At 34.7% G+C, this 11,696-nt stretch overlaps 1 long non-coding RNA gene across 2 annotated transcripts; it reads left to right on the top strand.

Moving 5' to 3' along the window:
• Positions 1–3,205: 3,205 nt before the first annotated feature.
• On the top strand, positions 3,206–11,297 carry LOC140695598 (uncharacterized). Of its 2 annotated transcripts, none has more exons than XR_012071249.1 (3): positions 3,206–3,364; positions 8,721–8,790; positions 11,129–11,297. It is a non-coding gene; the product is annotated as an uncharacterized lncRNA (long non-coding RNA). The 2 variants fall into 2 exon arrangements; XR_012071250.1 differs by lacking the exon at positions 3,206–3,364 and adding an exon at positions 7,211–8,005.
• The last annotated feature ends 399 nt before the right edge of the window (positions 11,298–11,696 follow it).

Here is an 11,696-nt window from a genome sequence, read left to right as displayed (position 1 = left end):
GGAGCGTGTACTCAGGTGCATCCTGCCTGAGCCGTAGCCTTTAATCCCAATGCTGTAATGCCTCTACTTCGGAATTTCATTACACTAAATGTGACAGCTTAATTTTACCAGTTGTTTAAGTGTTTTTTTCCTGGAAATTACTTTAAAGTTTAATCAGAGATCATTGTCGGCTTTTGTTTTGTTTAAAATTTACAACCAGTGTGTGGTCATACAGACCCTACCCACTTATTTATGATAACCACCTATAGATACACGTCTTATACTTGAGAATTTTCCAGTTTTCCTTCAGTAATTGACTTCTTGCTTTATTCTGTTGTAGTCAGAGGAGATATTTTGTATGATATGTGTTTTTAAATATATTGAGACTTGTTTTATGGCTTAACATATGGTACGTCCTACGTGCATCTGAGAAGATTGCATATTCTGTTGTTGTCAGCTGGAGTGTTTTATGTATGTCTGTTAGGTCTAGTTGGTTTACAACCTTGTTCAAGTCCTCTTGCTGATCTTCTGCTAGATGTTCTGGCAACTTTTATGGTAGAACCTTCCATTTCTCCCTTCAGTTCTGTTGATATTTGCTTTACATATTTTCATGTTCTGTTTGCTGCGGATATATTTGAAATCATTGTATCTTCTTCTTTATATATTTTATCAATATATAAAGGTCCTTTGTCAAAAAAAAACAAAACCAGTTTTTGACTTCAAGTCTGTTTTGTCTAATATTGGTACCACAGTATCTCTGTATTGGGTTATTTTTACATGAAATATCTTTTCCATACTTTTACTTTGGGTCTTAAGTGAGCCTCTTGCAGACAGCATACGGTTGCAGCATGCTGTTTTTAAATCAGTTTTTGCTCATCTCTGCCTTTTAATTAGAAACTTTAATCCAGTTACATTTAAAGTAACTGCTGATAAGAACGAACGAACTTCTGCCATTTTGCTATTGTTTTCTGTATGTTTTAGACCCTATTTCCTCTCATTTCCTCCATTAGTGTTTTTTTTGTTGGCTTGTCTGTTTATTTTTGTAGTGACCATTTCAGTTCCCTTCTCATTCCTACTGGGCAGTGTTTTTAGGTATGTTCTTTGTGGTTATCATAGAGATTACATGTAAATTCTAAATTGCTAACAATCTACTTCAAGTTGATAACCAAACTTAATTCTGCAGAAAGATCTGCTTCCATATTGCTCTGTCCTTTTCTCTTTTTATGTTGTATCATAAATTACATTTTTATACATTGTTGCTCAGTAGCATCAATTTATAGTTTTTTTCTGTTTACTTTTTATATCCTGTAGGAATCAAAGTGTGACATTCCAAAGCTTAAATACAATAATAGTGGCTTTACACGTGCTCACTTATTTGCCTTTACCAGAGAGCTTTACTTCTTCCCACAGCTTGGGGTTACTGCCTACTGTTCTTCCCTTTTGATCTGAAAGATTGCCATTAGCTTTCCTTTAAAGCATGTCTTGTCTCAGCTTTCATGTTTCTAGGAATATCCTAACTTCTCACTAATTTTCAAAGGAGTATTTTGCTAGAGATAAGATTGTTGGTTGATTGCCTTTTTTTAAAAAGCATTTTTATATGTGTGTATCACCCTGCTCTTTTGGCTGCATGTTGTCTGATGAGGAATCTGCTATTAATCTTACTGATTACTGGTTACTTATTGTCACTGTTGTGACAAAGTACTTCTTTATTGCTCCTTTTAGGACTGTCTCTTTGTTTTTGTTTTTGAATAGTTTGCTTATAATGGATGTTAAGTTGCTGGGTTAATCCTACCTAGAGTTAATTTCACTTCTTGGGTTTGTAAATTTTTTTTCTTTCATCCAGTTTGGGAAGGTTTTGGCCATTATTTCTTCAAATTTTCTTTCTACTTGTTTCCTTCTTTTCAGACTCTCATAATGCATATGTTAATGTGCTTGATGGCACCACACAGGTCTCTTAGGCTCTCTTCACTCCCCCCCCCTTTTGCTCCTCAGACTTTATAATTTCAGTTGTCCTATGTTCAGGTTTGTTATTTCTGTCTTCTGCCTCCGCCCACCTATTGCTGAACCCTCTAGTGAATTTTTCAATTCAGTGATCGAATTTTTCAGCTCCAGAAATTCTATTTCCTCTTTAGTTTCTACCTCTTTATTGATTGTCTCATTTTGTTAATTTATTCTCTGCATCATCTGTTTCCTTTTTTGGTCCATGTTTTTGTTTTGCTCTTTGAACATCCTTAAGACAACTGTTTAAACATCTTTGTTCAGTAAATCCAGTTTTTAGATTTCTCAAGGATAGTTTCTGTCAATTTATTTTTGTTCCTTTCATGAGCTGCTGAGCCATGCTTCCTGTTTCTCTGTATGCTTCGTGATACTGTTTTCTTGACGACTTGATATTGGAAGTCAGATTATCCCCTTCTCCAGGGTTTGCTGTTTTTTTTTTTTATATTCTTGAAGATTGTTTCAGTCAACTTGTTTAGTTATTTTCCTGAGATTTTTTTTTGCAAATACTTACTCTTTGACATATGTAGTCACTGAAGTCTTTATTTCTTAAGTTGTATTCAGCTAAAATTTTGACAGATTTTTGAATGCCAGTTGCTAAAAGACCAACAAAACCCAGACCCTCTCCTTGCCTTTGCAGATCGGCTCTGTGCTGCAGCAGCCTTCATCATGTCGCCAGGCTTGCACTCACCCTAGTGGTCAGCTTCAGGTGGAAACTTTTGGTCTTCTCCATTTCTGTATCACCGTGCATCTTGCCCTGGCATGTGCAAGGCCTTTTATGTTCCCCTGTATATGTGGGTGCTTTTGAATGTGCTGATTGCTCAGAGAAACTCTCACTAGCTTTTTCTCCCAGGCCTTAGGTGGTCTGTTTCATGTTAAGTTGTAACCTTTTGCGCCAGGCATCTGCTGGCTCTCAATTTGACTTGCAGTGTGTTCAAGAGCAATGTCCACCTTCTTATTTTTGTTTCTTCTTTTTTTTTAAGTTAGATGAAAAAGAAACATTTGTCTTGTATCAGTTTTTCAAGTAGCTGCTAACAAGTGAGAATTTATTTACACAGTATTGTGCACATACAGTCTGCTCTGCCCCCTCCGGAACCAGGTACTGTTCTCCCACTCTGGGAACTAGCTTCCTTCTTCAGGCTGGCTGCCGCTCTGGCTAGGGAGAGGGCAGAGCAAGCAAGTCAAAGCCCCACAGAGCTTTCAGGTTGTCTTTTTCTCGGCTCATTGTTCATTTGTTTTCCAGAGCTATTAGATAGTTGGTTCTGACAGTGACTTCCTGTTTTTCGATGTTTCTGCGGGAGGATGAGAACTTGCAGCTGTATTTTCTTCCACTCGGCTGATGTCACTCTGCTTTCTTTTTAAGAAGAATTCTGTTGATAAGTGAACAGAAGTAAGCAGTATTATCTTCCTAAATTAAAATAGTCCACTTGAAATTTTACTTATTTAAAATTGCTCTTATGTATTTGTTCTACATCTGAGTTTCATTATCTTAGTTAATAACTTGAAAATATTATTTAGAGAACTAAATATGGCCTTTAAATTGTTAGAATATAGATATATTAACAATAATTAACAGAACATGAGGACTTATTAAGTAAACAAATTTCTTGTGTGTACTTGAGCACTGGCTCTTACACCTAATAGATGGTCCTAGATTTTTAGCATAAATAATTATCTCAGAGAGACTGCTGTTTACCTGATTTCTGAAATAAGGTAATAAGTATCCTTTGTGGCTACTGTCTTCATAGACAATGCCGAGTTACTTACTATACTTTGCTTTAGCTATATCAACACATGAATATACATAATTGATAGATATTTTTGCATCATTCCCTTTGAATGGGATTTTAAATTTATCTAAAACATTTCAGTAGTAATCCTCATTCGCTTAAAGATGCAAAAGGTTTTAGGTGTTCACGCTATTCATTTATGCCTTATTATCCTGTCACAGCTAAAATATGGCTACCTATAGCTTTGTTTTCAACTTAGTTTGAATAAAATATTTCTTCCTCTTACTATTAAATATTCATCACACACACTTGATGACATTTCTCTAAACTCAGAGATCAACCTTTATTTATTATGTAGTACTTCTCAGAATTCATACCCAGTGTGATACACTTTTAAACTTGATTTTTTTTATGTGTAAAGTGAAGGTACAGTTAAGTAGGTGTGTTTAATTATATATATATGTTATATATATAACTATAGCATTATTCTAGCTGTTTTTAACCTCACCTAGTCTAAAATCTTGTTCTCCCTTCAGGAAGCAGATGTTTGTATATGAAAAGCACTATAGAAATCTATTGTAAACCTTCATTTAACATGATTTCAACATGCACAGATAGATACATTAAATGTCCTTAGCTACACATGACTGCAGTAAACACTGAAAAGGAGTCCAAATTTAATTTATCCTATTTTTGAAATTTAAGTCACCATTATACATATTAGAGGCTTTGTAAGTTAGATACATGTATTTTGGGAATTACTAATGGAAAATACTATGCTCTTGTATCTTCATTAAAAATAATATAACTACAAGCACTTTTTTTTAAATCAGCCGACTTAATTTAATTGTGAATGTTATGAACTCATTTTACAAAGTTACCAACTAATGAGAAATGAATGTGCTATGTAAATTTCAAACTGTAGTGGTCACAAGTAATTGATGAACTGTTCCTATAAATATATATGTTGTACAATGTTATGCATATACATAGTGACATATAAAACTTGTATTATATATTGTATATAATTTATGTATTTATTTTAAATTACTGAAATATATCCAGTTTATTTTATTGGTTAGTTTAAGTTGTATATCAACTACCTTTAAAATCACAATTGTCTCTTTAAAATTTAGTCTATTGTTTAATTATTTTTCAAGCAAGTGAAAGACTGTTGTCTTAAAACATTTTTAGGTATTTGTGCTGTTTGAGCATTTAAAGGTCACTTTGTGCGAGATTACTAATGTGTGTGTGTGTGTGTGTGTGTGTTTGTGAGCAAGAGAGAGATTTGAAAACAACCTATGCATCCTTGTTACAGTTACACTTGACAACTTGGTTCAGTAATCAGAACAGCAACTAAAAACATCATATTAAACTCTCTTGCACCCTCTGTTGTTATTTTGGGGGATTACCACACACGCCTTTCCATGACTGTATTGGCATTAGACTAACTAAAATCTCTGATAAAATTAATACTTGGTGTATTATACTTAACTCCGGATTAGATTGATAGTAAAGGAGCATTTGTTTTTAATTCTTCAGTTATTTTTTCTCATGATACAGATATCTTTTTATTGCATAACAGCTTCAATGAAAAATGAGACCTTGTGTTTGTCTTTGATTTTTCCTAGATACCAATTTTAAGGCCCTGCAAGTATTTCACACACAAAAATGAAAATCTATACAGGACATAGCACCCTGTGTATACAGTTTTCCAGGATTACAAATTCCGACTGTTCTTTTGTAAACCTTTCAATTGTCAGATAGTTTCTGTCCAAAATAAGAGTCTGTAATCATCCAATATTAAAATTAAGAATTTATAACTGTAAGGAACAGATGTTTTCATAAACATTTGCTATAATTAATTTCAACTAGAGGACTGAAGGAACAAAGCAGTTTTTCCCACTTCGAAACTTTATTACCTTTTCCCCGTATAGCAAACTCTGAAATCTTCTTTCTAATATTGTTTAGAGAAACAATTGCATTCCTTATTCAATTTGTTTTTGAGAAAGTAAAACTGCTTTTTTTCCTTATTATCTTTGAAGGTTACATTCAATGTGATATATTCATTTCCAAACGGGTATAAAATGAAGAAAACCTTTGTAATATATTTTGATGGCAAACCCTAGTTGTTTAAAAACTAGAAGTCTCTTAATTTTGAAATGTTTTATAGTTGATATGATAAATATCAGCAGAGGGCAAGAGATACTCTGTTGGTGAGATTTTTGTGTATGTAAGTAATCATACTCTTTGGTTTTAAGGAGAAGGGAAGCTCAGATTTTAAACGTATGATAAAGTACTTATTCTGTGCTGATTATGGAACGTTTCACAGGAAATGTTTGCAAGCTGTTTAATAACGTGTGTTGTAGGAAATTGTCACTTAGCAAGACAGAGATTATTTTTCCTTAAATCTTTTTCATTTCTTTATGATAACACCATTAATTTTTTAAAAAGGAAAATGAAATATGTTGTTTGAGTTATGTTATGGTACCCATATTTTCCAAGAATTAACAAAATATATTCAGCGAGGTTGTTCTGAAACATTCAAGTGTTTTGGATTCTTTTCTTCTATAGAATTTGGCAACATTTTCCAATACTGTAGTCAATTTCAGGATTTTTGTTTAATAAAAAAAAAAACCCTCAAAGTGCATTTTGAAGAAAGAGTAGACTTAAAAGTTATTATCAAATGGGTTCAGACCAGTTCTCCTTCTTCTAAACACTTTGGGTGCAGCTGCAAAGATTTTGAAGAGAAGCAACATTCTTGACTAATCTGTTGACTATAAAATGTGCAAAGAAAAATAGGCAGCTGTCATTAAAATTACATTTTAGCTTTCAATAACCATTTAATGAGCAGCGTAATCATATAAGTATGGTACCTTAAGTGCTATATTCAATAATTAAAAATAATCTCATCTCTAAACTGAAAACTGTGTAATTGCTATTTGACTTAACAAGACCACTGTGATAACCTCCAGTGGTATCTTAGAATGTTCAGAATGGATTAAAAGTATAAGTTAAAATTAAAGAAATCATTAAATTATTAGGCTTTAAATATCACAAAAATGAATATAACCTGATGTTTGAAAGTTACAGAACAGGAATTAGTATAAAATGTAATCAGATTCTGGCCTTTTTAATCTGTTTCTAAGAATGCATGGTATGTTTAGTAGTAGCCCACTATGGTTTCATAAAAAGTACACTTTGAATTACGTATTTTAAAATTTAAGCTAAAATTATATTTCTTTCATTAAGAATATTTTATGTCATTGGTAAACATGTTTTTAACTTCTTTAGAAAATGTATTTTTACTCTGTGATCTTTAAACTGATAGGTAGAATTTGTTCTCAATCTAATTTTTTGAGTAAGATCGAGTGCAAATGTTTTTTCCCTAAAAGTTTGATATTACAGCATGAGGCAGAAATACCTTTTGATGTTGAGTTGTTGTTTGATTTCTGTGGGTTTTTTTTTCATTTTTTTAAACTGCTAAACTTTTGCCTACAGTTAAAACATAAAAGTTTGGGGAAGATTATGAAGGTGTATTAAAAGCTTACTGGAAGGCACTGTTGATCACCACCTCTCCAGACAGCTCTTTGTCCTGTCTGCTGACCACGTTCCTAGAGCGTGGATGGCCGGGCCGGGGAAACATTGTAGGTCTGCTCTCTGCCTGCTCGCTTTCGACCCCAGCAGTGGACAGGATGGGTGACTTGGTCACTGATAAAAGTTGTGCTCTGTTTGTGACCCAATCCAAAAATGGGCAGAAGACCTCAAGCAATTCTCTGAGGAATACATACAAATGATCAATAGGCACATGAAAAAATGCTCAGTATCAGTGATTATCAGAGAAATGCAGATCAAAACTACAGTGAGGTATCACCTCACACCAGTCAGAATGGCCGTCATTCAAAAATCCGCAAATGACAAATGCTGGAGAGGCTGTGGATAAAGGGGTACCCTCCTACACTGCTGGTGGGAATGCAGTTTGGTGCAGCCACTATGGAAAACAGTATGGAGATTCCTCAAAAGACTAGGAATAGACTTACCATATGGCCCAGGAATCCCGCTCCTGGGCTTGTATCCAGAAGGAACCCTACTTCAGGATGACACCTGCACCCCAATGTTCCTAGCAGCACTATTTACAATAGCCAAGACATGGAAACAGCCTATATGGCCATCAACAGATGACTGGATGAAGAAGATGTGGTATATTTATACAATGGAATACTACTCAGCCATAAAACCCGACAACATAACGCCATTTTGCAGCAACATGGATGCGCCTGGAGAATGTCATTCTAAGTGAAGTAAGCCAGAAAGAGAAAGAAAAATACCATATGAGATCACTCATATGTGGAATCTAAAAAAAACAAAAAACAAAAAGCGTAAATACAAAACAGAAAGAGACTCAGACATAGAATACAAATTTGTGGTTCCCAAGGGGGTGGGGGTGGGAAGGGATACACTGGGATTTCAAAACTGTAGAATAGATAAACAAGATGATACTGTACAGCACAGGGAAATACAGACAAGATCTTATGGTAGCTCACAGAGAAAAAAATGTGACAGTGACTATATATATATTTATGTATAACTGAAAAATTGTGCTCTACACTGGAATTTGACACAACATTGTAAAATGATTCTAAATCACTAAAAAAGTTAAAAAAACTGTGCTTTGTTTGTAAACATTAGTGTGTGATTAAATGGTTTATAAGTTCTGGTTTTGTCTGCGATTCAGAAGAGGAAAATGGCTGTACTATATACTTTATTCGTTCCTGTTAGCAGTGGTCATGGTGTAGTGCTCCTGTCCAAGTTGGACTTGTGGTGATAGCCTATATTTTAGCATCAAAATGAATTTTTTCTTTAATGCTTTCTGATTACAAAAAATATTTGGGGGAGGGTAAAGGGTATATGTTTTTGGACTCGGCGTACTGCATAGACCTATCACAGTAACTTTTCAACTGAAATACGCAGTTTCATAATCTCCATTATTTCAATGTTTCTAAATTTTTCCCCCAGGAGGTTCAAATAAAAATGGAAGAAGAGCAAGTTCTACTTTAGATTCTGATGAGACTTCTAATTCCTACAGGTAGGTAATGAATACACAGATACATAACATTATAAGATTATGTACAAGATACCTAACCTTACAGGATTCTAATCTCAGAGTTGTGAGGACCTGTAATCTGTGCTTTTAGTATGACAAATGCAAACAATATGGTGATACACAGTTGTTCTGCAAGATGACTGAGTAGAGGAAAATATAACAATTCTTAGTTCTTGAGTAAATGGTTCACTGTAAATATCTGTTTTTATCATATATAGCAAGATAATTGGAATCATTGCACATGCAGTATTAAGCTTCATCATAATCCATTTTTATTTCTGCTTTTGCAGTATATCTCTTACGATACTAAAGGCTTCCTTTGATTGCCTACATTTCCCAGTAATTCAGAGTACCTGCTCATGAGCATCTGAGAGAGTCTGAAATGTAATCCATGCTTATGTTAAGGGCTGTTTGTTAATATCCCATTTCACTCCTCAACAAACAGGGCAGTTACATCTCAATTAGCAATTTTTCAAAAGGATACACGAATTAAGAAAGCATGCATCTTATCTAGTCATTTGGTAATATTCTCTATGTAACTTGAATTTCCTTGAGTAAATGTTTTTGAATTTTATATCTTCTTAATAGGGAAACCTAGGAAGTGGAAAGATTAAAGTGTTTCCAGTAGTATTAGAAATCCATCTAGTGAACCAAGAGTGATGTAAGAACTGGGTAGTGTTTTTTTTTAGGAGAATAAAGTACAGATCAAGTAATAACACCTTTTGGCATTGTAGGTAGCAGTGCAGATTCTTGAAGAAATCCTTTGATTGGAGAGTTGTCCTTAGGGTTAATAAGTTCTGATTCTTGTGTACTGATGCTCTGAAATATATGCAGGAACCACTCTTCACTTGGAAACATTCAAATATTAAGCTGTAATTCCTTCTTTTGTATCATAAAGATGGAATTTGTGCTTAGGTTCTTTATATTCTTGACTACATATTCTGCATCCCTGACTGGAAGTATATCATTTGTTTCTTCAGCTCCCAGGCAAGCTTTTAACATCCACAGTAGGGCCTTAGACACAGGAAGCACCTAACAAGAATGCAGTGATTGTGAAGGTTTTTACAATTTGTTTATGAATTCCAGAAATGAGATGGTAATTGAGATGCTTGACATCTTTATTTTATGCCAGTTGGGGTCTTTTGAAATAATCAGTGATTCAAGTGTCACGGGAGTTACAAAAAGCCTGTGTTCCCGTGGTGTTGTAGACGGGTGTTATCGTGGCAGTAAAGCTCATATGTTGTCATTATGTTCTCTGCACCCGTCCCACCTGGTAAGGGTTAGAGTGCTCCAGATCCCTCTCTCAGTACTGAAGTGCAGTCGAAAGCTTGGAATTTGACATATTAAATAATAGGTGGAATCCTCTATCTCAGCATGTTGGTCCCGACAGCAACAAAATGTGACTTAAAGAGATATTTAAATAAATGCTCATGTTTGGTATGTAACTGAGGAATATGAATGTGATAATATGTGAAATACATGGTGGAAATAGCATTAGATATAAATACAACTAAAAAAAGCCCAAGACAAAAGGAAAATAGAGATGTATTGCAAAGGAAGGAAAATCCTCATGTATATATAAATTTTGTTGGTAAATTATATTTCACAATTACATTTGTAGTTTAGCTAATTATAATAAATAATGGACATAATATAAAGTTAAGAGAAATATGTCATTGTGAAGGCATAGTATTATCTTGTAGTTTGTTTTCTTGAGTAGTTTGAAGATTAAAGTAGCGTAGTATTATTGAATGATAATTGTACTTTGAAGCAAACTCCTAATACAACTTGGCACAATGAATACTAATGTTGTTAACTAGTATAGTTTTACTCAATGCCTCTCAGTGTTGTAATGTTAAGATATTAATTTATTGTGGTAATTAAAATGGCAAGATAAAAAGCTCAAGTCGTACAGTATATAAAAATGAGCTTTTAATTGTTGGCAGGCCGATGCTGTTATTAAGTAGTAGTACGGCATTTAAGGTGTGAAATGAGTATTTTTCTACTCAGTAGGCAATAGCTCTTACAACATAACGAGCTTACTTATGACTCTGACACTTGGCTTAAATGCAGAATTCATGGCAGCACAGCTCTGGGGCATATTTTCATATAAGGTCAACCAATGAAAGCCAGGAACTGTTGCAGAATCACACTAACATGGCCATAAGAAGTGTCAGTGAAATTCAGTTTTGAAAATGAAAATTTTTTGTTACTATCATAGCTCTTTTAAATCAACCAGAAATAGGTTATTAGAAAAACGTGAATGTTCCAGCCCCCAAACATCCTTTAGCCTGACAGATCTATGTTTGTACTGTTCAAGCTGCCTCGGAAATCCGGACCTTCCTTCACAGACAGCTCTGGCCCCGACACCCTCGAGCTGCCTCTGCTTGTGTCTGCGCTAGTGACTGGCTTTGCTCTCTCATCTGTAAAATGGACATCATGGTGTCCAGCCTGCTTCCTTGCCACAGCTGTTTTAAAGACTGCGGTAGAATTGGGTAAGATGAAGCCTTTTGAAAATCTGAATGCAAAACCGTGCATTATTATTGGTAGTTCTTTGTGTTCCCCTCATGGAAATTGGCAACTTTTTGCCGTCATCTCTGTGTGCAACCTGCTACAGGCTGAGGCTTTATTAGCTTTTGAATCCAGTCTTGGATTGGTCCCCTAAATCTGTGTTCTTTCCATTATTTGCTTACATTATTGTGGTCTCCGATGGTCAGGTTTAAAACGGCACAGTCTGCTTTCCGTTGTTTCAGTTTTCGTTTGGTAATAATATGTAGACATAGTGAGTTGGTGCCTGTCTGACCCCAGAGACTTTGGACAAGTCTTAGTTCCCTCACCTCGAGCGTGAGGGTGAGAAACCCCACTTGCTTCAAGGAGTTAATGTTGGA

The sequence above is a fragment of the Vicugna pacos genome, unplaced genomic scaffold (genome assembly GCF_048564905.1).
Source record: "Vicugna pacos unplaced genomic scaffold, VicPac4 scaffold_512, whole genome shotgun sequence".
Lineage (NCBI taxonomy): Eukaryota > Metazoa > Chordata > Mammalia > Artiodactyla > Camelidae > Vicugna > Vicugna pacos.
Note: the sequence above shows the minus strand (reverse complement) of the source record. Positions and strands in the feature narration are given on the sequence as shown.